At 36.8% G+C, this 22,986-nt stretch overlaps 1 pseudogene; it reads right to left on the reverse strand.

Annotated features, from left to right (window-relative positions):
* Positions 1-15,731: 15,731 nt before the first annotated feature.
* Positions 15,732-22,986, reverse strand: part of LOC105943779 — a 165,640-nt pseudogene continuing 158,385 nt past the window's right edge.

Genomic DNA, 22,986 nt, shown 5'->3' on the forward strand with positions numbered 1-22,986 from the left:
AACAAAAAAAAGTAGTGAGTTTAAAATGGAAGCTCAGGTTTCTCAGCTCTTCCAGATAATTTCATTGACTTTTTAAAATATCACATTGCATAAACTGCTTTCCATTATTACTTTAAAATGTTTAAGCATACATTTTAAAGCTAAAACCAAGCTCAAACAGGAAAGACAAAGATATCCATGTCAAAGCACATCACAATTAAAGTTCTGAAGATAAAGTATGATCATACATAACAAGTGAGATATTGCTACAATGTTGTGTCAATATGGGCTAGATGGGAATCTGGTGAACTGGAGAAGGCATGTTCCATGCAAATGGTAGCATCTAATCAGATAGATTAGACAGATGAGAAAGAGAGAGACAGAGAGAGATCAGATATGACTTACCTCTATGCAAATCTATTTTTTTTACTGTTTATTTTATTTATTTGAAAGTGACAGACAGAGAAAGAGGGAGAGAGAGAGAGAGAGAGAAAGAGAGAGAGAGGGGGAGAGACAGAGAGAGAATGGACATGCCTGCAGCCACTGCAAATGAACTCCAGTCGTATGTGACCCCTGTGCATCTGGCTAACGTGGGTCTTGGGGGAATCGAACCTTGAACCAGGGTCCTTAGGCTTCACAGGCAAGCGCTTAACCGCTAAGCCATCTCTCCAGCCCAAAATCTAATTTTTAAATGTAAACAAATATTTTGCATGTAAATTAAGGATGGCACATTATGAACTCTGGTTTTACTACAAGAAGCAGTGATATGCATGAAGATGGCTCAGCAGGTAAAAGTACTTTCTACCCAAGCATGAAAACCCAAGCATGAGAACCCAAGCATGAGAACCCAAGCGTGATCCACAGAATTGTGTTAAAAGTAGGTATGGCCATGCACACTTATAACCCAGTCTTGTACTTCTTCATCTTTTTTTGTTGTTGTTGTTGATTTTTTGAGGTAGGGTCTCACTCTGGTCCAGGCTGACCTGGAACTAACTCTGTCATCTCAGGGTGGCCTTGAACTCATGGCAATCCTCCTACCTCTGCCTCCTGAGTGCTGGGATTAAAGGCATGTGCCACCACACCCGGCTGTATAACCCAGTCTTGAGCACAGTGTAAACCAGAGAATTACTGGGACTCTTTGATATCCAAGACTGATCAAAATTTAGCATTTGAGGTTCAGTGAGAAACTCTGACTCAGGGAACTCAGAAGAGCTACAGAGCAGGACACCTGATATTTTACTCTAGCCTCCATAAATGTGTTCACTGTGTACACAACCGCATATACCTGTAAATATATTATTTCATACCCATGCCCCATATACACTATAGCATGCACAGGAGAAAAGAAATATATATGTAAAAACTTAATCACCCTTATCTAAAAGTCCTCATCTGTAAAATTTTGTTATACATACTGACTCTATTTAATGTTTTATTTCTAATTTCTTTTAGGCTGTACCTCTGACTCGTTGTGTAAGTCCCTGTCTGTGAGTAGCAGTGCATACACCAACCATACCCCCAACCATAGTTAAAAACCTCCTCTGGTTTACTTTTACCATTCTCTCTACGATTTTCACACTAGTTTGGCAAGTCAGCCTTGCTTTTCAGATAAATCTTTCTTATGCAAATAATATTCCCTTTTTGTATGCCCTGGGTGTGTATAGGTATGTGTGTTGGTGATTATTAATCTCTACATCTGAACAAATTTTGGATAAGGTCTACCATATTAATGTAGAATGACACAACAAACAGGAAGTATTTATTCTCATGAATAATGACCACAATTTTCTGGGCTACAGTGTGTACTTAAAAAGTAGCAAATATCATGGCAATTACATTACCCAATAGAACTTTTTCTCATGACTGCCTTTTCCTTTACAAGTATGTGGCTTTTGCTCTCTTACAAAGACAAATGCCTGTTTCAGTGAGTCCCTACACTGCTTCAGGAATGCTGCACAGAGAAGCAAAACCATCTAGTAGGGATTAGAACTGGCATGGCTTGCTTCCCATCCTTCTGATGTATTCTTAATCCATACCCCCAAAATGGGTCTGGTTTACTGACTCAGAATGCTTAAGAAAAACTTGAAACCAAACTGACCCACAGATGGTTTCTATTGGGCCCACACAATGTTTTAAAAATATTTTTATATCAGTTGCCAGTATTTTTAAATCAGCAGATCTCATATAAAATTCTGTTTCTCGTTCTCTTGAAATTTTAAAAGATTTAGCCTAACTGCTTATGTCCCTGCTTCACTGAAGAGTAACTATCACCTTTGATTGTGTGTGAGCTCATGATTTAATGGTATTTCCATCATTCACATTATAACATGTCATTAAACATTATACTGTCACTGTTGATTTTTATAATAATTAGGAAATATTTTTCTACACAAGCTTATACGAAAAATAGGCAATAGAAGACATACTACATTTGAATGCATTTTCTGTTGCTATAAAAATTATCTTAGGCTACATACCTACTTATTCAAGAGTATCTTACTTAAATCAAGTTTTGGAGGTTGAAAATTCAAGATTGATTACCCATTTGTTCAATATCTGGTACTTGGCATCACAATGATGGGAATGTGCTTGGAAGACATAACACAGTGAGACAGGAAGCCAGGGGAATTAAGGGGACAGTCTTATCCTTGATATAACAACTCCTTTAGGAACTAATCAGTGCATCACAAGGCCTACCTTAATCTAATCCAAAAATGACACAGCTAATAGGCTAACCAACTCTCACAAAGGCCCAGCTCTTAATAGTTCCTTAACATCAACACAGGAACATTGGGTAGTAACCAAGATTTCAGTACATGAACCTTTGTGTAACAAATTGAAATTATTATAAAACCATGACAGATTAGAGAATAAGAACTTTTTCAATGAAAATAGAAAGGTGGTTAAACCCAGTCTGTTGTACACTTTGCTGGGCCCTTCTATCCACCATGAAGATAGTTGTTTTTGTATTAATAGAAGAACCAGTAGGCAAACTTTTAACCAGGATTACTATGCCTGGAGTACCAGCACTTTACAGGAAAGAGATAAGATTTTCAAAAATGAGCAAAAACTGATGAAGTTTGTTACCACAGGACCTGTCTGAGATAAATACTAAAAATAGTTCTATAAGGTGAATGAAAATATACTGAATATCAATATAAAAGTATATTAAATTTTAAATCTCATTGGTAAAGATAAGTAAATAAGAAAGCAAAGAATTCTTGTTAATCTAATGATGACACATAAATCACTTTAAATCTAGCTATAAAAGTTAATAGTATAAAAATAAACTTATCCATAAATAATTATTTCATATATTTAAAAGCATGATTAAATTTTCACCAATATGATATACTATATGATACATACAATTAGTAATAATGTACATTATATAACTTAAAATTGTTGAGGAAGTAGATTATATGCTAAGTGTTCTTATGAATTAAAAATAAGTAACAATAAAGGTAATAGAAAAAAAATAAGGTAATGAGTATTATGGCCTTAATTGTGATCAGTTATCTCTTAATTTTAAAAAAATTGTTTATTATTTTTATTTATTTATTTGAGAGTGATAGACAGAGAGAGAAAGAGGCAGAGAGAGAGAGAGAATGGGTGCGCCAGGGCCTCCAGCCACTGCAGACGAACTCCAGATGTGTGCGCCCCCTTGTGCATCTGGCTAACGTGGGTCCTGGGGAATCGAGCCTCAAACCTGGGTCCTTAGGCTTCACAGGCAAGCACTTTACCACTAAACCATCTCTCCAGCCCCAGATATCTCTTAATTTTATCAATTTATATATATGTATATATAATGTATGTATATATTTATATATACATTATACATATATATGTATATATATATACATTATATATATATATATAAAATGTATGTATGTATGTATATATAATGTATAGGTTTTAGTGTATACATCTACAAGCAAATTAAAAAGATTTAAGAAGGTATTGAAGAAATGAGCCCCTTCTAAAACCTAGTGAATAAGTATAAAAATATACCCCTTAGAAGACATTTCAGACACTATAACTTAAATTCTCTTTGTTCTTATTTGGACACAATTGATCTATGACTTAATTTTGTTGTACCCCTGAAATGTCAATTCACTTCATTTTTCTGTTTTTCATTTGGTATGTAATCTTGGATTGAAATAAGTTTAATTTTATGTACAAACCACTAAATTCAAGATTACTAAGTTTCATGTCCAGGTTATATTGTGTGTGTGTTGGGGGGTGTGCGTGTGTGTATGTGTGTGCCATGTGTACCAGTTAGCTGCTCAGTACTGACCAGAAGTAACTTATGCAGAGAAAGGTTATATTTCTGGCTTACAGTTTTGATGTGAAGTTTCATCATGTTGGAGAAAATAGCTCAGAAGCAGTGTAGAAGTAGAGCAAGTCCAGTGTCTTGAACCTGAGCCCGAAGGTCTATCCCCAGAAACATACATCATACAGCAAGATTGTACCACCCAAAGGCTCCACCAACTGGGATTAAGTAAAAAGGTTAATTACAAATACATGAGTTTATGTGGGATGTCTTATAGTCAACCTACCACAGTATGTGTGGTATGGAGTGGTGAGTGGTATGTGCATGTAGTATGGTGTGAGGTATATGCACATGTTTTATGCACATGTGTGCAGAGGCCAGAGAAGAACATTGAGAGTCTTCCTCATTGCTCATCCATATGTTTCTGGAAGGTGGAACTAGACTGGCTGACCAGTAGGCCTAGGTGATTCTTCAGTTTTTGTTCCCCACAGGACTGGACTTATAGGCATACATAATTGTGCTCAGATGGTTATAATGGATCCAGGGTTATTTTAATCAGGGTTAATCAGTCCCTCATGGTTGTGTAGCCATCTTCTTAGATCAGGTGTTATCTATAAAACATAGATCTGCTAAGTTTGAGGTATAAAGTCTACTTTCCAAATCATACATCCTAAACTGGTAATAGAGCAACCAATGACATAGTACTTATTAGGTAGCCTGTCTTGATGTGAATCATGACCACAGCCAAAAAAAAAAAAAAAAAAAAGAAGGAAAAGAAAAAAGAAAAATATCTGAAATCAAAAATACCCATAGATATCATCTAAATCCAGACTCTTGACCATTATAAATTTTGGTCTTCATAATGTCACTGAGATGAGACCATCCAGATTCCAGATTCCTTTTGAGAGGCAAAAAAAAAAAAAAAAAAAAAAAAAAAAAAAAAAAAAAAATCTGCTGCTTTAAAAATTAGCCCATTCCATTGTCTTACAACTAATCTTTAGGTAGTGTAACTGTTTATTGAATAAAATACAATGTTATATTCCCTTCACTGATACTATTTAAACACTTTACAGCAAGAAACAAACCAACCTAATTTTAAAAATTAGTATTAGAATTTACTCCCTTTTCTGGTTTGAATTAGATGTCCCCCATAAATTCATGTACTTCGAGTGCTTGGTATCCAGCTGGTGGGTGGTGGATCCTTATTGGAGGAAGTATGTCTCTAGGTGTGGGCTAAAGGGTGTTATAACCAGCTTCCAGAAGTTGGTTCACTCTTCTGCTGCTGTTTTTACCTGCTATGGCAGAGGTGATGTCCAGCTTTTGAAATGCTATGATTTTCCCAGCCATCATGAATCTTTCCCTCGAGACTGTAAGCCAAAATTTAAAAAAAGAAAAGAAAAATATTTCTCTCCATCAGCTGCTTTTGTTTGGTTGTTTTGTCTCAGCAATGAAAAGTTACTACAGCATAGAATTGGTACCAGAGGATTGGGCTAATTACTGATATAAACCTGTATGTGTGGCTTTTAGCCTTTTGGAATTGATTTATGGGAAGAATGTGGAAGGATTTGGAACATTGGGCAAAGAGATACTATATGGTGCTCTAAGAAGAGCTAGGTGAACAATTCTGATCAGAAATTTAAAGATCTAAATGCAGAAAGAACTATGGACTGTGTAGGATTGGAGAGGAAGAAAGAGCTTTATCTGGATTGGGCTAGAGTCAATTTGTGTGAGAGGATAGCTACATTTTACTTCTATCATAAGAATCTGAGCAAGTTTGAGTTTAGAAGAAATGGAGTGGTGTAAACAGATGGATACAGCACAAGATAAATGAAAGTTTTGAGATAGAGACAATAGTTCAGTTCAGCTGTGACTGTTTGAAGATTACCACCAATGATACTGGGCCAAATGCTCTGCATTGAGACAGCATAAAGAATGCTGACTCCTAGAAATCGAGGAAATGAATGTGGAAGAAATGTCCTTCAGTTCAAAGTTGGCTTTATCCCCCAGTGGAAATGTGAGGCAGGGTTGTTAGAGTCCCTGTGTAGAGACCCAGTGGGCCATGAAAATGAACCATGGGTTGCAGTAGAGATCCCAGGATTATTGAGATGCCATAATGGTGGCATGGCTGCCAAGAAGACCTACTTTCCCAGGATAGATTGTTGGGCTATGGGAAGTCCAGCTAAAGGGACAGTATTAGAACTCCAGAGACTTTGCAACTGATTATAGATGTCAGACTTGGAGCAAAAAGAATTTGATGTTTGCCTTATTTGTTTTAGATCTTGTGTTGGGTATATCTTTCCCTTCTGTGCTCAATGCTATCATTTGCAGTATGAATGTTTACTCTATGCTATTATTTAGTTTTGATTTTTTAGGCTCACAGTTATTAGTCCTTGGGCTATGAAGATTTTTGAGCACAACTGGTATTATTACAAACTACACAGACTTTTAGAGTTAGATTGAATGCATTTTCCATCATGGATGGAAATCAGCTTATGTGGTCCAGGGGTGGAATGTGGTGATTTGAATCAGATAGCTACCAAAAACTCAGGTGTTTTAAATCCTTGGCCCCCAGCTGGTACCAGTTTGCAAGGTGGAGTCTTGCTAAAGAAGGTGTGTTGTTGGGCATGGGTTTAGAGCTGTTATAACCAGCTTCCCGTATTAGAACTAGGCTCACTCTTCTGTTGCTTTTTCCACTTACTATGACAGAGGTGATGCCCAGCCTTTGCTCATGCCATTTTTCCTTGCTATCATGAAGCTTCCCTTGAAACTTTAAGCCAAAATACAAAACTTTCTTCTCATCAGCTGCTTTTGGTTGGGTGTTTTTTGTCATCAATGGGAAGGTAACAACAACACTTTTGTTTCTACAGGCTTTTACCATTACATTAAAATGACTTTGAATCACAATTTTAACAGAGAAGAATGCTCTTCCAAAGTCTTAATTTTGTTTTCCTGTGATTAGACTTTAAATAAGAATACACCTTTTTCTCAATGAACTTCTGACAAAATAGAATGAGATTAAGTTCAGTATAATAGTCAGGCAATGAAAAAAGAGAAAACTTCAGTATTTTGAGATCCTGGGCTATTAGCAGTTTCTGAGTCTTGAATGAGTTACAAGTGGTGATAATTATTCCTTTATGAGCAAATATGAGGATTGAACAACACTGTTAAGATTCCAAAATGGGAATTGGCTTACAGTGATCATTATTTCATCATGATTAACCCAAAACTAATGGGTTTGGTTTTTAAGTAGCACTTGGGGTTTTTGTTGTAATTTACTACTTAATTATAAGAATTACTGTGAAAGCATACCTGTAAGTTATGGCTTCAGTCTACTGGAAATACTTACCCACACTCACATACTAAAAACTCTGAGCTTGCCATGAAGCATCGTGCCAACAGCTGCTAATAGAATTTTCCAATACTTTGCATAAATCCCATGTTCTCTGAACCTTCCAGACAATAAGAATAAAATGAAAAATGTCTTCCATAATTAAACCTATTGCCTACATATTGTATTAGGAATGCCGTATATTTTCTTTTATACTGTACAGGGTTAAAATATTAAAGGAAGTGGATTAGCATGTGAAATTGAATTTCCTCATTGAGTGATTTTTTAAATAAATCAACCTGTATATAATCCATTTTAACTTACTTCAGGATCACAAAAGTATTGACAAAAGGAGATAAGTAGAAATCACATACATACCTCAAGATAAATTCAATGATGAAGTTTTCAAAATTTATCAATCAGTAAAATGCATAATTCCTATTCCTACATATATAATAGTTGGAGAAGTCATTACTGTCAGATTTCTCTAGAAAAATTTATCAAGATTGATTTATTAACAACTAATAGTGTAGCAATTGTAATTCAACAAGAGGAAGAGATGATGCTAGTCAAACAAGATATTTACAACATTCTGTCACTTGTGAGAAAATTTCAGCATGGGTAAATTTACTCCACTTCATTTTTTTATTGACAACTTCCATAATTACAGACAATAAACCATAGTAATTCCTACCCCCTTGCTTTCCCCTGCACAACTCCACTCTCCACATCCCCCCTCTTATTCTGTGTCTTTTATGTTGATGTGTCCCCTACACCTCTCATTCAGTCTCTTTTATTTTAATGTCATGATCTTTTCCTCCTTGTATGATGGTCTTATGGAGGAAGTGTCAAGCATGGTGAAGTCATGGATAATGGATATCTAAGCCATTTTGTGTCTGGAAGAATGCACTGTAATGAGTCCCTACCTTTCCTTTGGCGTTCACTTTATTTTTTTATTTTTTTAGGTAGGGTCTCACTCTAGCCCAGGCTGACCTGAAATTCACTATGTAGTCTCAAGGTGGCCTCAAATTCATGGTGATCCACCTACCTCTGCCTCCCAAGTGCTGAGATTAAAGGTGTGCACCACCATGCCTGATGGCTTTTACATTCTTACTGCCACATCTTCCGCAATGGACCCTGAGCCTTAGAAGGTGTGATACAGATGTTTCAGTTCTGAGAACTCCTCTGTCACTTCTTAGCACTATGGTGCCTTCTAAGTGGTGTTAAGGTCACTACTATCTTAAAATTTTCCATTTCATGTTTTAATTTTGTGTATTTTCATTTATAAGTGTTTGTAGACTTTTAAAAGCTTAATTTTGCAAATGAAGCTTCCCTTTATAGCCTTTCCTTGGATGATTCCATATTCATTACATCTATATTTTAATGTTCAGTTCTGAAAAAAAGCTATGGGCTACCAATCCAGATAGCACAATACAATGACTTAGATTTAGCAAAGGTGAATGACACTGAGCAGGTCATTCAGTCCTTCTAGCGTGCAATTTTTAAAGTCCCTTCCATGTTGATATTTACTTAAAGTTTTTATCCCAGTTATCAAATATATATTGTTCACTCTCAAATGTCTACCTCCTATCTCATATAAAGTTGTAAATAGTCTTTGATTGTATTGCCTAACTTTGCATTTTAATCAGATTTCCATTACTTTAGACCGTAACACATGAAATAAGGAAATGCTGCTGTTCTGGTAGATCCAGTTCATGTACATTTGAACCTATGATAATTGGGGTCTTATCAATCCCTGAGATGTCCTTAAGGACAATTAGCATTTATTTCTGAGATAGTTTTGGAAAAAGCCCAGGCTCCCCTCAAATATGCTGTGTTGTCCAGGGTAGCTTAGAGTTCATGAGCTTCAACTTCAGCTTCACTGGTAATGAGGTTACAGAGTTACACCACCACACTTAGATTGCCCTTCACTTAAGTCACTTTTATTAATTGCTGCTAATCTCTTTAGCACCTGTATCTTCCTTGTGTATACCTTCAATTTCACTCCTGTTTTGATCAAACCAATCCATACACAAAATATATTCTTCTGTTCTCTCTTTGCTTCTCATTTGCATTAAATGTTGGCCCAAAGTAACCCATAAAACTCATACACCTACCTGAACATTATGTTGGCTTGAAATTTCCTCCCCCACATAAATTTGTGACCTCTAAGCTCAACCTTTTATAAGGTCTTAGAATCTGGATAAAGTGCTGACAAATTCTTTGTCATGTCATTAAACAAACTGCTTCTAGTTTAATTTTCAATGCAGTCCTCCATTCTCTCTAGACATTATTAACAAACATTTATTTTACCCATTCCTATCAGGATTCTAAGCCTCTGAGACTAAACTCACCATAAATGAGTTGTTGTAGTGAGGCAGACATTAGGATTGGAGGTAACTTAAGTTTGGATCCCCACCTCCTATTTCCCTGGTAATCTCAGAAAGGGAAACATATTAATCACCCTATGCATAGAGAAAAGCTACTTCCTCCTGACCAGAAGAACAAAGTTCTCCAGTCCTACAGAGAGCCTGTCAATCACTCACCTAGTCAAAAGGCCACCAATCACCTACAGTGATGCTAAGCAAGTAAGAGGAATATTTATTCCATTAATGAAATAATGTGTATACCCCCAGAAGCCCCTCCCTCAGTGCTGTTGCTTTCTGACCTTTGTGGAGCCTGCCCACTTTTCAGAGTTCTAACTCAAAGAAGGTTACTTTTCCCTTTTTTTCCCTTTCTTTTCCACCTTTGGATTCCAGCTGAAGTCTCAAGCATGTTTTCCCTGGTACTTTGGAGCTTTTCCAACATTTTTTTAAAATTTTTTTTAAATTTATTTATTTGAGAGAGACAGACACAGAGAGAAAGACAGATAGAGGGAGAGAGAGAGAATGGGCGTGCCAGGGCTTCCAGCCTCTGCAAGCGAACTCCAGATGTGTGCGCCCCCTTGTGCATCTGGCTAACGTGGGACCTGGGGAACCGAGCCTCGAACCGGGGTCCTTAGGCTTCACAGGCAAGCGCTTAACCGCTAAGCCATCTCTCCAGCCCTTTTCCAACATTTTTAAAAATAAATGTATTTGCCTTATTCATTCGTTATTGTACATGTGTCTAATTTTTCCTGGCATATTATATATATATGGTTTTTATTTATCTATTACAGACACAGAGAGGGATAGAAAAGGGGAGGATGGGCATGCCAGGGCCTCTGGCTGCTGCAAACGAACTCCAGATGCATGAACCACCCTATACATCTGCTCCATCTCTCCAGCATTTTTCATGGTTTTGAAACAAAGAGCTCAACAAAATTAAAATCTGTAACAATTTATCCTCATCATGTTATAGTAATAACCATCCTTATTCTCAGTACCAATTTTATGTGCCAGTTATGTTTCTATTACTGCAACGAATATCAAAGATAAATTATCTTACAAATAGAAAAGGTGTCTTTCAGCTAAATTTTTGAGGTACTCTTCATGATCAATCAACCCCATTGTTTTGATTCCTGGGATGAAGCAAACTATCATGGCATGGAAATATGAAGTTTACCTCATACCTAGGAAGCAAATAGAGAAAGAGAAGGCATTGTGATTCCATACCTTCCTTGATGGTGCAATTAATGAATGCGCTCACACTATGTTCTACCTCTTTACGATCCTATTGCTTTCCAACACTGCCAAGTCTGGGACTAAGTCTTTAACACAGAGACCATTGGGAACACTGTGAGTCCAAAGTATAGCATCTTTAAAATCCCTAAGTTAAGTACTACAGTTTGTTTTAGATAAGAAACTATCTTTTAAACAAAGCAATTTGTTTTGTCAACTTTAGTTTTTTAATTTCAATATTTAATATTATTATATAAATAATAAAAAATTTTATTCTATAGTTTTATCACCTTTATGGGCCTTGGAAAAGTAACATTTGGAGTTTCTTTTATAAGACAAAAGCAAACCCATGTGGATGAAAGCATGAAAAGAATGAAGACAAACTGTGAAGGTGTCGCAGTCACTAAGGCACTTGCCTCTGAAGCTAAAGACCTACGCTTGACTCCCTAGAACCCACATAAATGCTGAGAATGGTAGTGTGCACCTGCAATCTCAGTGCTAGACACAAGGGATCTTCAGGGCAATTGGTTAGCTAGACAAGCTGTATCAGTGAGCTCTGGATTCAAAAAGATACTCAGCCTCACTAAATAAAGTGGAACATGATAAAAGGGGATGCCAAAAGTTAACCTCTGGCCTCCAACACATGCACTTGCACACACACACACAAACACATGAGAGAGAGAGAGAGGGAGAATTAAGTCCTTTGAAGATGACCTGATTTTTAAAGGAAAATTAAAATTGCCTCCATGAATAATATAGTATATATATAGCACCCACAAATTCACTTAAGGTTAGGTTTCTAAATTTGCTATCCCTTTGACTAGTGGCTAGAACTGATTGATAGGTTTGGCAAATCCCACAGGGTTGTGGGGGGCTTTGAAAACATAGCTATTAACCTTGAACATATTTAATCGCTCACCAATTAAGCATAGGCACCCTTAAGCTCCCAGTGATTAACCTTTATTACCCCAACTTACTCCCACAGGCTCTCCTACTTACTTAAAGACAACATAGCAAAATGACAAACTGTAATACTGTTAACCTTCTCATACTATATTTTGGTTGTACTTATGTAAAAAATACATTATTTGCTTTGAATGTTGGATACCAGAGTGAAGAAAAATATTTAAGTTGTATAAAGTATTTGAGTCAAAGGTTCTGGGGAAAAAAGTAGCCTTAGGGAAATCAGTTTATTGGATGACATATTGGGAAAGTAATATACTGAGAATGAGAAAATCTAGATTCCATACCAACTCAGTATGAAGAGAACAACTAAAAAGTCACCCAAAATTCTCTGGTTCTGTTTTCTCAGGAATTGAAACCAATTGTTGTTTTGTCATGTTTTATTTGGATTCTTTTGTTTTCTTCCTTGCCTTTTTTTTCTTTATTTTATTTGAGATAAAATCCCAGTATATAGCTTGCCTGAAATTCACCTAGGTTAGCTTTGAACTCATAATCATCCATTCTTAGCCTCCTATTTTTAGCACTTGGGAGGCAGAGATAGAAAGATTTCTGTTTGTTCACAACCAACCTGGGACTATGGAATGAATTCCAGGCTAGCCTGAACTAGAGTGAGACCCTACCTCCAAAAAAGCATATTAAAGTATACTTAGCATCACTGATCAGATTAATGAAAGTAAAACCAACAATGAGATATAATCTCATCCATAATAGAGGAAAAGCAAGCTATCACATAGGAAAATAATTATAAACCATATATAAGTAGCTAACATTTGAATACATAAGGAATAATTACATGTTAATAGCAAAAGACATAATATTTCTATTAAAAATCTCAAAAGAGGGCTGGAGAGATGGCTTAGCGGTTAAGCACTTGCCTATCGAGCCTAAGGACCCCTGCTCATGGCTTGATTCCTCAGGACCCATGTAATCCATATATATACAAGGTGGCTCATGCATCTGGAGTTCATTTGCCCTGGCTGGAGGCTCTGGCCTGCCCATTTTCTCTCTCTCTGCCTCTTTCTCTGTCTGTCTCTTTCAAAAAAATAAATAAATAAATTACAAAAAGAAACTTTTTGTTTAATTTTTTTAAAAAATATTTTATTTAATGATTTGGGAGAGGAGAAAGAGGCAGATAGAGGGAGAGAGAGAGAGAGAGAATGAGCACACCATAGTCTCCAGCCACTGCAAACGAACTCGAGACACATGACTACCTTGTGTACCTGGCTTCCATGGACACTGGGGAATCAAACCTGGGTCTTAGGATTCACAGGCAAGTGCCTTAACAACTAAGCAATTTCCCCAGTCCGAGGTAATTTCTTTAATTTTTTTAAATTATTTATTTATTTATTTGAGAGCGACAGACACAGAGAGAAAGACAGATAGAGGGAGAGAGAGAGAGAATGGGCGCGCCAGGGCTTCCAGCCTCTGCAAATGAACTCCAGACGTGTGCGCCCCCTTGTGCATCTGGCTAACGTGGAACCTGGGGAACCGAGCCTCGAACCGGGGTCCTTAGGCTTCACAGGCAAGCGCTTAACCACTAAGCCATCTCTCCAGCCCTTCTTTAATTTTTGATTCAATATCTTGTTATACATCTATTAATATTTTATAATGTTCCTTATATTATGGTCAGTACTTTTCAGTTTTTGAACAATTTCCCACCATCAAGACGACCTAATTTGTTATCATACAATTGCTCACCATATTCACTTTTAATACTTTAATTATAAAGTCTATAATGATGCCCCTTTTTATGACTTTAGAAATTTAAGATTACTCTCCTTTCTTGAATTTTAAGAAATGACAATTTTGTTGACTGTTCAAAACCTCAACTTTCCATGCTGTTGATATTCTGTATTTTTTTTTTAAGTTTTCTGTTTCATTTATTTCTTCAGTATTGTATTACTTCCTTACTTTCACTTGTTTTACTTAAAGTTTGCTCTTTTTTATTTTGGTACATCTGTGGATGGTATATGTGTGTGTTTATGCAGTGTGTGTGTGTGTGTGTGTGTGTGTGTGTGTGTGTGTGTGTGTTGTGTGCAGGTGTGCATGCCCTATGTTGCAGTTACCTTCTCATTGCTGACACAAAGTACTCCCGATGGGAGGAAAGTTGTGTATTTTGGCTTACAGCCTCAAAGGGAAGCTTTATGATGGCAGGGAATGAGCAGAGGACATCGCCTTGACCATAATAGTTAGAAAAAGCAGGAGACGGAACTGAACAATACTAGTAAAGGGAAACTGGCAATAAAACCCATAAGCCCATCCTCAACAACACATCTCCTTCAGCAAGGCTCCAATTTCCAAACTGCCACCAGCTGATGACCTAGCATTCAGAACACATGAGTTTAGGGGGAGATGCCTAATTCAAACCACCACTCCCTGTGTTCACAGAAGATGTCAGATGTCCTCCTCTATTGTTCTTCGACATTATTTCCTTGGGAAAAAGGCTGTCATGGAACCTGAAGTTTGTGTTTTTGTATTTTTTTTTCTGTTAGATTGGCAGGTCAGAGAAGCCCAATAACTCTCCTGTCTTTGTATCTTTGTACCTTCAGCAATAGGGTTACACATGTGTGTGGCTTCTTAGGTGAGTGCTGAGGATCAAACAGGTCCTAATGCTGGCATACATCTTCTCACCAACTGAGCCATCCCCTACTCCTTTGTTCTTATTATTAGTACTTAAGTTACAAGTTTTGGTTATTGGTTTGATATATTACTTAATTTTTTAAGAAAATATTTATTTGAGAAAGAACAGGGGGAAGGCAGAGAAAGAGAGAGAGAGAGGGAGAGAGAGAGAGAATGAGTGCACCAGGGCTTTCAGTTGCTGCAAATGAACTCCAGATGCACGTGCCACCTTGTGCATCTTGCTTATGTGGGTCCTGGGGAATCAAATCTGGGTCCTTTGGCTTTGTAGGCAAGCACATAATCACTAAGTTATCTTTTCAGCCCCATCATTTATTTTTTAATATAAGCATTCACAGCTACAAATTTTCTTTAAACATCACTTTTACCATAATTCATAAGCTTCAGAATGTTATATATTTCTTTTAACTCATTTTGAAATTTTGACAAATTCTCAACATGATTTCTTCAACCATGTGGTTATTTAGATATACAACTTTCTTCAATTTACAGGCTTCTGAATTTGTTAAATATTTTTCTGTCATTGCTTTGCATTTTCATTCCATTAGAGAAAAATATACTTTATATTATTTCCATCTCTTAAAGTGTATTGAGACTTGCTTTATGGCCTAACATATAATTTATATTCAATAATGTCTCATATAATGAAAACATATGTAGTATTCTCATTGTGTAGTATATCAATGTTCTTTTAGTTGTAGTTGGTTTATTGTGTTTTTCAACTGCTCTTTTTTTGAGGTAGGGTCTTGCTGTAGTCCAGGATGACCAGGGGTTCACTCTGTAGTTTCAGGCTGGCTTCAATCTCACAGAGATTGTCCTTCCTCTACCTCATGAATGTGGTGTGCACCACCACACCAGGCTCAACTGCTCTTTTTAATTTTGAAAATTCTGTCTTTTTCTTTTTTTATAGTGAAAAAAGGTGTGTTTAGAATTAACCAGCTGTATCCACAGTTTAGATGATCCCAATTTTGTTGGCAACATCCAAAGTATCATAATCGAGAGCCAGCAGAATGTATGCCTTCTTTCCTCCATCAGGCCTGATCAGGGTATTGACTTTGGCCACATCAATGTCATAGAGTTTCTTCACAGCCAGCTTGATCTGGTGCTTGTTAGCCTTGATGTCCACAGTGAACCCCAGTGTATGGTCGTCTTCTGTCTTCTTCACGGCCAATTCGGTGGTGGGGGGAACTTGTTGAGGGTATAGTGGTTAAGCTTGCTTCTCCTGGGGGCGCTCTTCTGAGGGTATTCAGGCTGCCTCCAGAGGCACAGTGTCTTGGGTCGTCCAAAGGTAGGTGACGTGCAGATCTTTTTCTTTTTGTGGCTGTGGACACCTTTCAGCATGGCCTTCTTGGCTTTTAAAATCTTTGCCTTGGCTTCAGCTTTGGAAGGGGCAGGAGCTTCATTTTTCACTTTCCCTGTCTTGCTTTTCTATGCATTATTATTCAATAATAAAACAGCATGAGATAGTTCTTCAACTAAAACTCCCAACTTGCTTCTTTCTTATAGTAGTAGAAATAGTATCTTAAGAAGAAAATGTTTCAGGTATAAACATGGTTGAACAGATAGCTCTGCAATGAAAGGTGGAGTCTGTAAGGAAGATGCCCAGTAGAGGAATAAATGGATCAATTGGTAGGTCTATATTCATTTTTTTCAGGAGTCTCTATTTTGATATCCATAGCAGTTGTAAAAGTTTGCACTCCCACCAGCAGTCTTCTTTCCCTAAATCCTCACTAATGTTTACTGTTCTTTGATTCTTTTTTTGTTGTTGTTGTTGATGTTTGTTTGTTTTTTTGAGGTAGGGTCTCACTCTAGCTGAGGCTGACTTGGAATTCATTATGTAATCTCAGGATGGCCTCAAATTCTCACTCTAGCTGAGGCTGACTTGGAATTCACTATGTAGTCTCAGGGTGGCCTCAAACTCATGGCTATCCTCCTACATCTGCCTCCTGAGTGCTGGAATTGAAGGCATGTGCCATCACACCTGGCTGTTCTTTGATTTTTTTTAATGACTATCATCCTGACAAGAGTAAGGTAAAATCTCATAGTTGTTTTAATGTGCATTTCTCTCATGGTTAAGGATGTTGAACATTTTCTTAAGTATTAGTCATTTGTATTTCTACCTTTGAGAATTCCCTATTCAGTTCTCTTCCCAATTTTTGAGTGGATTGTTTTATTTTTTATATTTTAATTTTTGAGTTCTTTATAAATGCTAGATATTAAACATTTGTCAGTGGTGTAGCTGACATTTTCTCCTATTGTATGAGTAGTCTGTGGGCTCTGTTTATGGTATGTTTGTCTGTACAAAAGTGTGTAGCTTTATGATTTCCTACTAGTTGAGTGGTGTTTAATTTCTTGGGCTACTGGAGCATTGTTCAGGAAGTCTTTCCCCACTGCTATATTGTTTTCTTCAAGTTGTTTAAGAGTATCAGGCTGATATTGGTGTCTTCAATCCATTTGGAGTTGATTTTTGTGCATGGTGACAGGAGTGTGTCTAGTATCATATCATTGTATATGGTTATCCAATTTGTCCAGCACCATTTACTGAAGATTTTGTCTTTTCTCCAGTGTACATTGTTAGCTCCTTTGTCAAAGATCAAGTATCTGTGGTTACTTGAACTAAGGTCTTCAGTTCTGTTCCGTTGGTCTATATGTCTGTGTTTTTATGCAAGTGCCATGCTGTTTTTGTTACTATGGTTTTGTAATATAGCTTTAGATTTGGTATGATGATAATAAAGATGTGGTACACTTATGCAATGGAAATGTAAACAGCAGTAAGATAAATGATATAAAGAAAATTTATAGGAAAAGGTAGGGACTTGAAACAGATCATACTACCTGAACTCACACAAGCACAGAAAGATAAATGATACACATTCTCCCTGATCTGTGGTTCATAACCTTGGATAGCTTAAGTTGAAGGCATACCTAACAGACAGCTCAAGAGACAGATAATAGGGAAGGAAGTTTTGTGGGGAGGGGAATGGAAGGGTTAGCAGATACAAAACTAAATCCAAAATGAATTGGTAGCATAAAAATCTTACTTCTGGGTAGTAAAGTAAAAAAGTATAACCCTCAATAGGTATATTGGGGGATTATGTTGTAAAATGAGCTCTGCAGATGATGGGATGAAGTCTAATCCTAAAACATTTGGTTCTGGCTTTCAACTTCCAGTATCAGAAATCAGTTAACGACCCACATTGAGCTATTAATCAGAGAGAGCTATGAGGTCCACCAAAACATGACAGGCTTCTGTCAAAGCACTTGATTACCCAGCTGAGGTAAAAAGTAAGATATTATTGCTAAAGACAACAGCTGACACAGAACATTAAGAGATCTGGCTGGAATTTGGAAGGAAGCCAGTTCCCAGTGGGTTACCTGTATAGTGCTGGGAAGCACTACCTGAGTTGCTGGGAGTAAATGACCAACAACATTGTGAGCAAGCAAGGGACACTGCTATACAAAAGCAACCCTCCTCACAATATGTACACACCTGTGTAATGGTGGCACCCAGCTTAAGTGTTCAACCAATGGCTTTCTGATTGGCTAAGAGATTCACTTATTGGAAAGAAACCCATAGCTGGAATTGGGAACAGAGTCAGAATCCAATAGAGCCCCAGATTATTTTCTCTAATGTGAAGCTCCCACTAGATTTTGGCCAAGAGAGGCTACGTCCATCAAAATCTTTCCAAATTAACAATCCTTATATCCTTAAACATTTGATCATCTCATTCTCTGTTGGAGACCCTGTTTTTCTTTTTCAGAAGGCAACAAGAACTGAGGTAAACAAAAATCTTTCAACATAACAAGAGAAGATATCTCGTTACCTGGCAGGACTTGAACCAGCCCCCACCCCCAACACACACATCAGCCAGGGCCCAGGTTAAACCACAGAGGGATTGGCTAGATGAGCAAGAATGCTGCTGAGTCTGACAACCATGGTAATAGTGACAGATACTGAGGATACTCACAACATACCACAGCAGAAACCCCGAAGATGATGAAAGCTGAACACTAAAGTAGATTAAAACACACTCACAAAGCTCAGGGAATTTTGCAGAAGAGGGTGTGGAAAGATTGTAAGAATCACAGGGTGTGATTTCATGCTCAGGGGCACTACATCACCCCCAATAATTGACTGCTGCTTCCATAGCACATAACACATCCCCATGGGGAATACCAACAATCCCACTGAGGAAGACCTTCAGAGCAATGGAGGCAGGGAAGAGGGAAATGATGGTACCAATACATGATGTGTCCATATAACATTTCCCCTTAATAAAAATAGAATAGAAAATGTTTCAGTAATCACCTATTAAATATTTCAATATAGAGAAAGAAAAAAGTTGCCCATTCACCCCAGATGGCCTTGAGTAGTGAAGATAAATTTTCCAGTCACTTGTTTGTATAAAATAATCTTCAGTCTTCATTCATACCACTTGAAAGAATGAGTAAGCAATAATATTAAAAAATGAAAGACCTACAATTTATCAAAATGTTCTCAGTACATATCAGAGGGAATTTAACTTAATCAAAAGGAAAATATCTTCTCATTTAAAGTACAAATGGACTTTGGTTTTAATCATTTTCTCAATGAACTTTTCCTTGCTGGGAAATATTACATACTATTTAGTTTAATCATTAAACATAGTGTTTATCAATGGACTTATTTGGGGTGAAACAGGAAAAAGTGATAACAACTGAAGAAAATTGAATCAACTGTCCTAATTGACAACATGATCTCCCTGTAAGAAAACTATCAAGAATTGACTGTACTTGAAATGTCCTTATATTAAAAAAGCTACTGCTTTGAATAGGTCTATATTTTCTCTTTAAACAAGAAACAGTTCAAGAAAGGCCTTGAGACTGTAAGAAAAATGTGTGTTGACAGATGGGGGAGCCTTCCAGTGCTTGGCTGCCAGGTAAAATGAGTCCACTGGAGTTGCAATCTGTGTCTTCCACAGCTGCGAGGCGGCTGGAGGCACATTTCAGTACTTGTTAGTGCAGACCCAGTCCATTTGGAAACTGTCACGGGAAATAGCAATTTGACATTTAATAATTCATTTGTTGCTAAAGCTAATATTTTGGAATGGGATGGGAGGCATCCTACATTTAATAGCAAGAGTTTGAACTTAGCTGGCAATGTCAGAAGAACTTACTGGTTATAGAGGCTTGGAATTTAACAGTAAAGAAAAAGATGTCCCTTCATATACACATGTACCTCATGGAAATTTTTGTTCTTTTAGTTTTAAAAAGAGGTAAATCTTCATTGAAAAATTTAATAATGCATAAGTATCAACACAGATTTTATAGAGTACACCCTTCTAGTAAAGCTTATTATTATTTTTTAAAAGGTTTATAAGTAAGGAACATGGCTATTTGCAAAGAAGGTATGTCAAAGGCTTTATATATGTTATCTCAATTACCAAAACATATCTATGATATTTTTAATACCTCCCAATTTCATAAGAAAGTGACATTATAAAAATACTAATGTAGTAGCAAAATACTAGTAACTGAATCAATTATATTTAAAGGTAGACCTCTCCAATCCCAGACCTTGCATAACTTTTATTATATCTTGCTATTCCTCAAACATTGTAGGCTTATATAATTCAAGGCTAAAGTACAGTGGAAATTTTTCAATGGTTATAAAAAAATAGATCAAAAAAAAAGAAGAAAAAAGAAAATATCACTTTAAACCTTGGAGGAGTATTGAGAAACTTCCCTATGAATATATGTTTTTTCCTGCTTGATACCAGTTCAAAAGGAAAAAAAAAAGTCAAATATATCTGAAGGATATATTTTCTAGCCAGCATTCACCAAAGTTTGTTCCATAGAACATCAATTCTAAGTGATTTTTAAAGGTTGTCATATAATAAAAGGGTTAAATCAGCTTTGCAAGATGATTGGTTAAACAAAATTAAATAAACTTCACTGTTAAATTTTTCTAAGCTTTTGATGTGGTAAATATGAACAGAAAAGTTCCAAGAGACACTATGCAAACACAAGTTTCCTAAATGTATCTTTTTACAGTAGTCTGCTTTACCAAATTTGGTTCACATAACACCAGCTTATGAAATTTTTCAATGTGCTTGGTTAGTGACTAACATCTAGTAAGAAGAGAAGTGGATTTGCTGAGGCAGGAATGGTAAGGGATTCAGACTCTGAAAATCAGAAAGATGTCTCACCAACTGAAGACATGGTATCTCAAATGTACCACACCATCATCCTTTATTTATTTATTTATTTTTTTGTTATTGTTGCCTACTGTTGACTTGAAGAGATACCAGGAAAAGCAGCTATTTTAGGGCCTAAACATTCTACACACAATTTCTATGCAAACAACTCATGGCTACTTGGAAATTGAGATAATGAATTTGTTTCCATTGCTTTTCAAATATGGCCAGTAATATTTCAACAGAATTTTTTCCAATTCAGGATATAGCAACAGTATTCAATAACCAAATAAACTGAGCCAACACAAAGTGAGCCAATGGCATTGCATGAAGGTGGTCTAAATGAATGAAGCCAGCTGCAGTGCATTCACAGTGTTGGCTTTATGTGTTAGTGTAGCAGTGAATTGTTCCCTGTGCTTTCTGTCCCCTAAATATATCACCTCTCTCCTCTCTAATAAATCACATTACCTAGCTATCTTCCACTAAAGATATATTATTGGAGTTAAGTATTTCCATTTCTAGGCATCGATTTAGAAATCAAAATATTATTTACAAAAGAGTATCACAAAAATTGTTTATCAGAACTTTTCTTTTGTGGTAAAGAAATGTGAAGTCCAACATGTGGGAGTGGGATAATGGGTTTCTGTAGAACATATAATAGAAAAACCCCAATTCCTGGTTTGACTATGTGCAACAAGTCAATTAAACGGCTAAACAATTAGAAAAATGCCCCCCTGATCTCTTTTGCCCCTCATTCCCAAATAAACAGGAACCTCTATAGGTATGGATAGAAAATCATATTCAAAGCCTTAACATTCCAGTGTCACGACCAATGTAGAAAAGGGTATGAATTACAGTGCTGGAGAGAGTACTACCTTAGCTGTCATTCAGAAATGACTTTCAAACATAGGCTGAGGGAGAGATTTAAGATCCATGGGACAACTAGGAACTAAAATATGTGATAGTAGCCTTAAAGAAAATAAATAAGATATCTATGGAAGAACACATCAGTATGAACTGGAACAATAAGGAAATGTTTAAGAAAGTAGAAGAACTTCAGATCATTTTTGAGTCTTCAAACCCAGGAGAAACAGGGGTGGTAGTTGTTTCTATAGGATCATGCAGAGTGAGCAAATTAGTTTCATCTCTTGTGCCAGTTCCAAACAATATATTGCAGCTGCTGGCTGCCTAGGGCACCACGTTGAGAAGTATGCTAAAATGGCTTCTAGGTTCCACATAAAAGAATGCCATGATCATGGGCTAAAAACACCCTGAGTATGGCAGCAAGAACTAAGCCAAGGCAATATTAAGCTGATACTGATAAGATCAAACAACTGAATCCCACCTGGCCTGTGAGAAATCCATAAGATATATTCTCTCCACCACTGGGAAATTCTTTCCCCACATTCACAAAATTTGAAGCGGAGAATCTCCATAACCACATCTCAGATAAGCAAGAGCCACCTTATAACATGGAAATTTAAAATTTTGAGTTTAGTTGTGTTCAAGTCATGTCATATTTAATGGTTTAAAAAATAATTAACTTGGATACCAGCACAAAGGGGAAGGAGATCAATTCAGAGAAAAATCAACTCCTACCAAATCAGAGAGCCAGAGCCTCAGAGGCCCCCAACACCTCAGCACTGAAGCAGACCAAAAATGAACCCAACATGGCTCAGGGAAACCTTGCGGAAGAGGGGCGGAAAGAATGTCAGAGTTACATGTTGGGTCATGATTTTCAGAGACATTTATCATACTAATAACTGGGGGCTAACTCCACAATGCACGACCCATTTTCAATAATAAGGAGGGTCTAATGGGAGGGGGTAGATCACAGATGAGCCTAAATAATGGTACCAAACTGCCTGTATTTACTGAAAAGAAAACTAATAAATTAAATTAAAAAAAAATAATTAACTTGGGATCATTTCAATAAAGTATGTATACATGCGGGGGGGGGGGCGGGGAAAGGCAGCGTGAATGGTAAAACACAGCCTGCTTAAATGTCTGAGAAATAAAAGGATCTATCTC

The sequence above is a fragment of the Jaculus jaculus genome, chromosome X, assembly GCF_020740685.1.
Source record: "Jaculus jaculus isolate mJacJac1 chromosome X, mJacJac1.mat.Y.cur, whole genome shotgun sequence".
In the NCBI taxonomy this organism is placed as follows: domain Eukaryota; kingdom Metazoa; phylum Chordata; class Mammalia; order Rodentia; family Dipodidae; genus Jaculus; species Jaculus jaculus.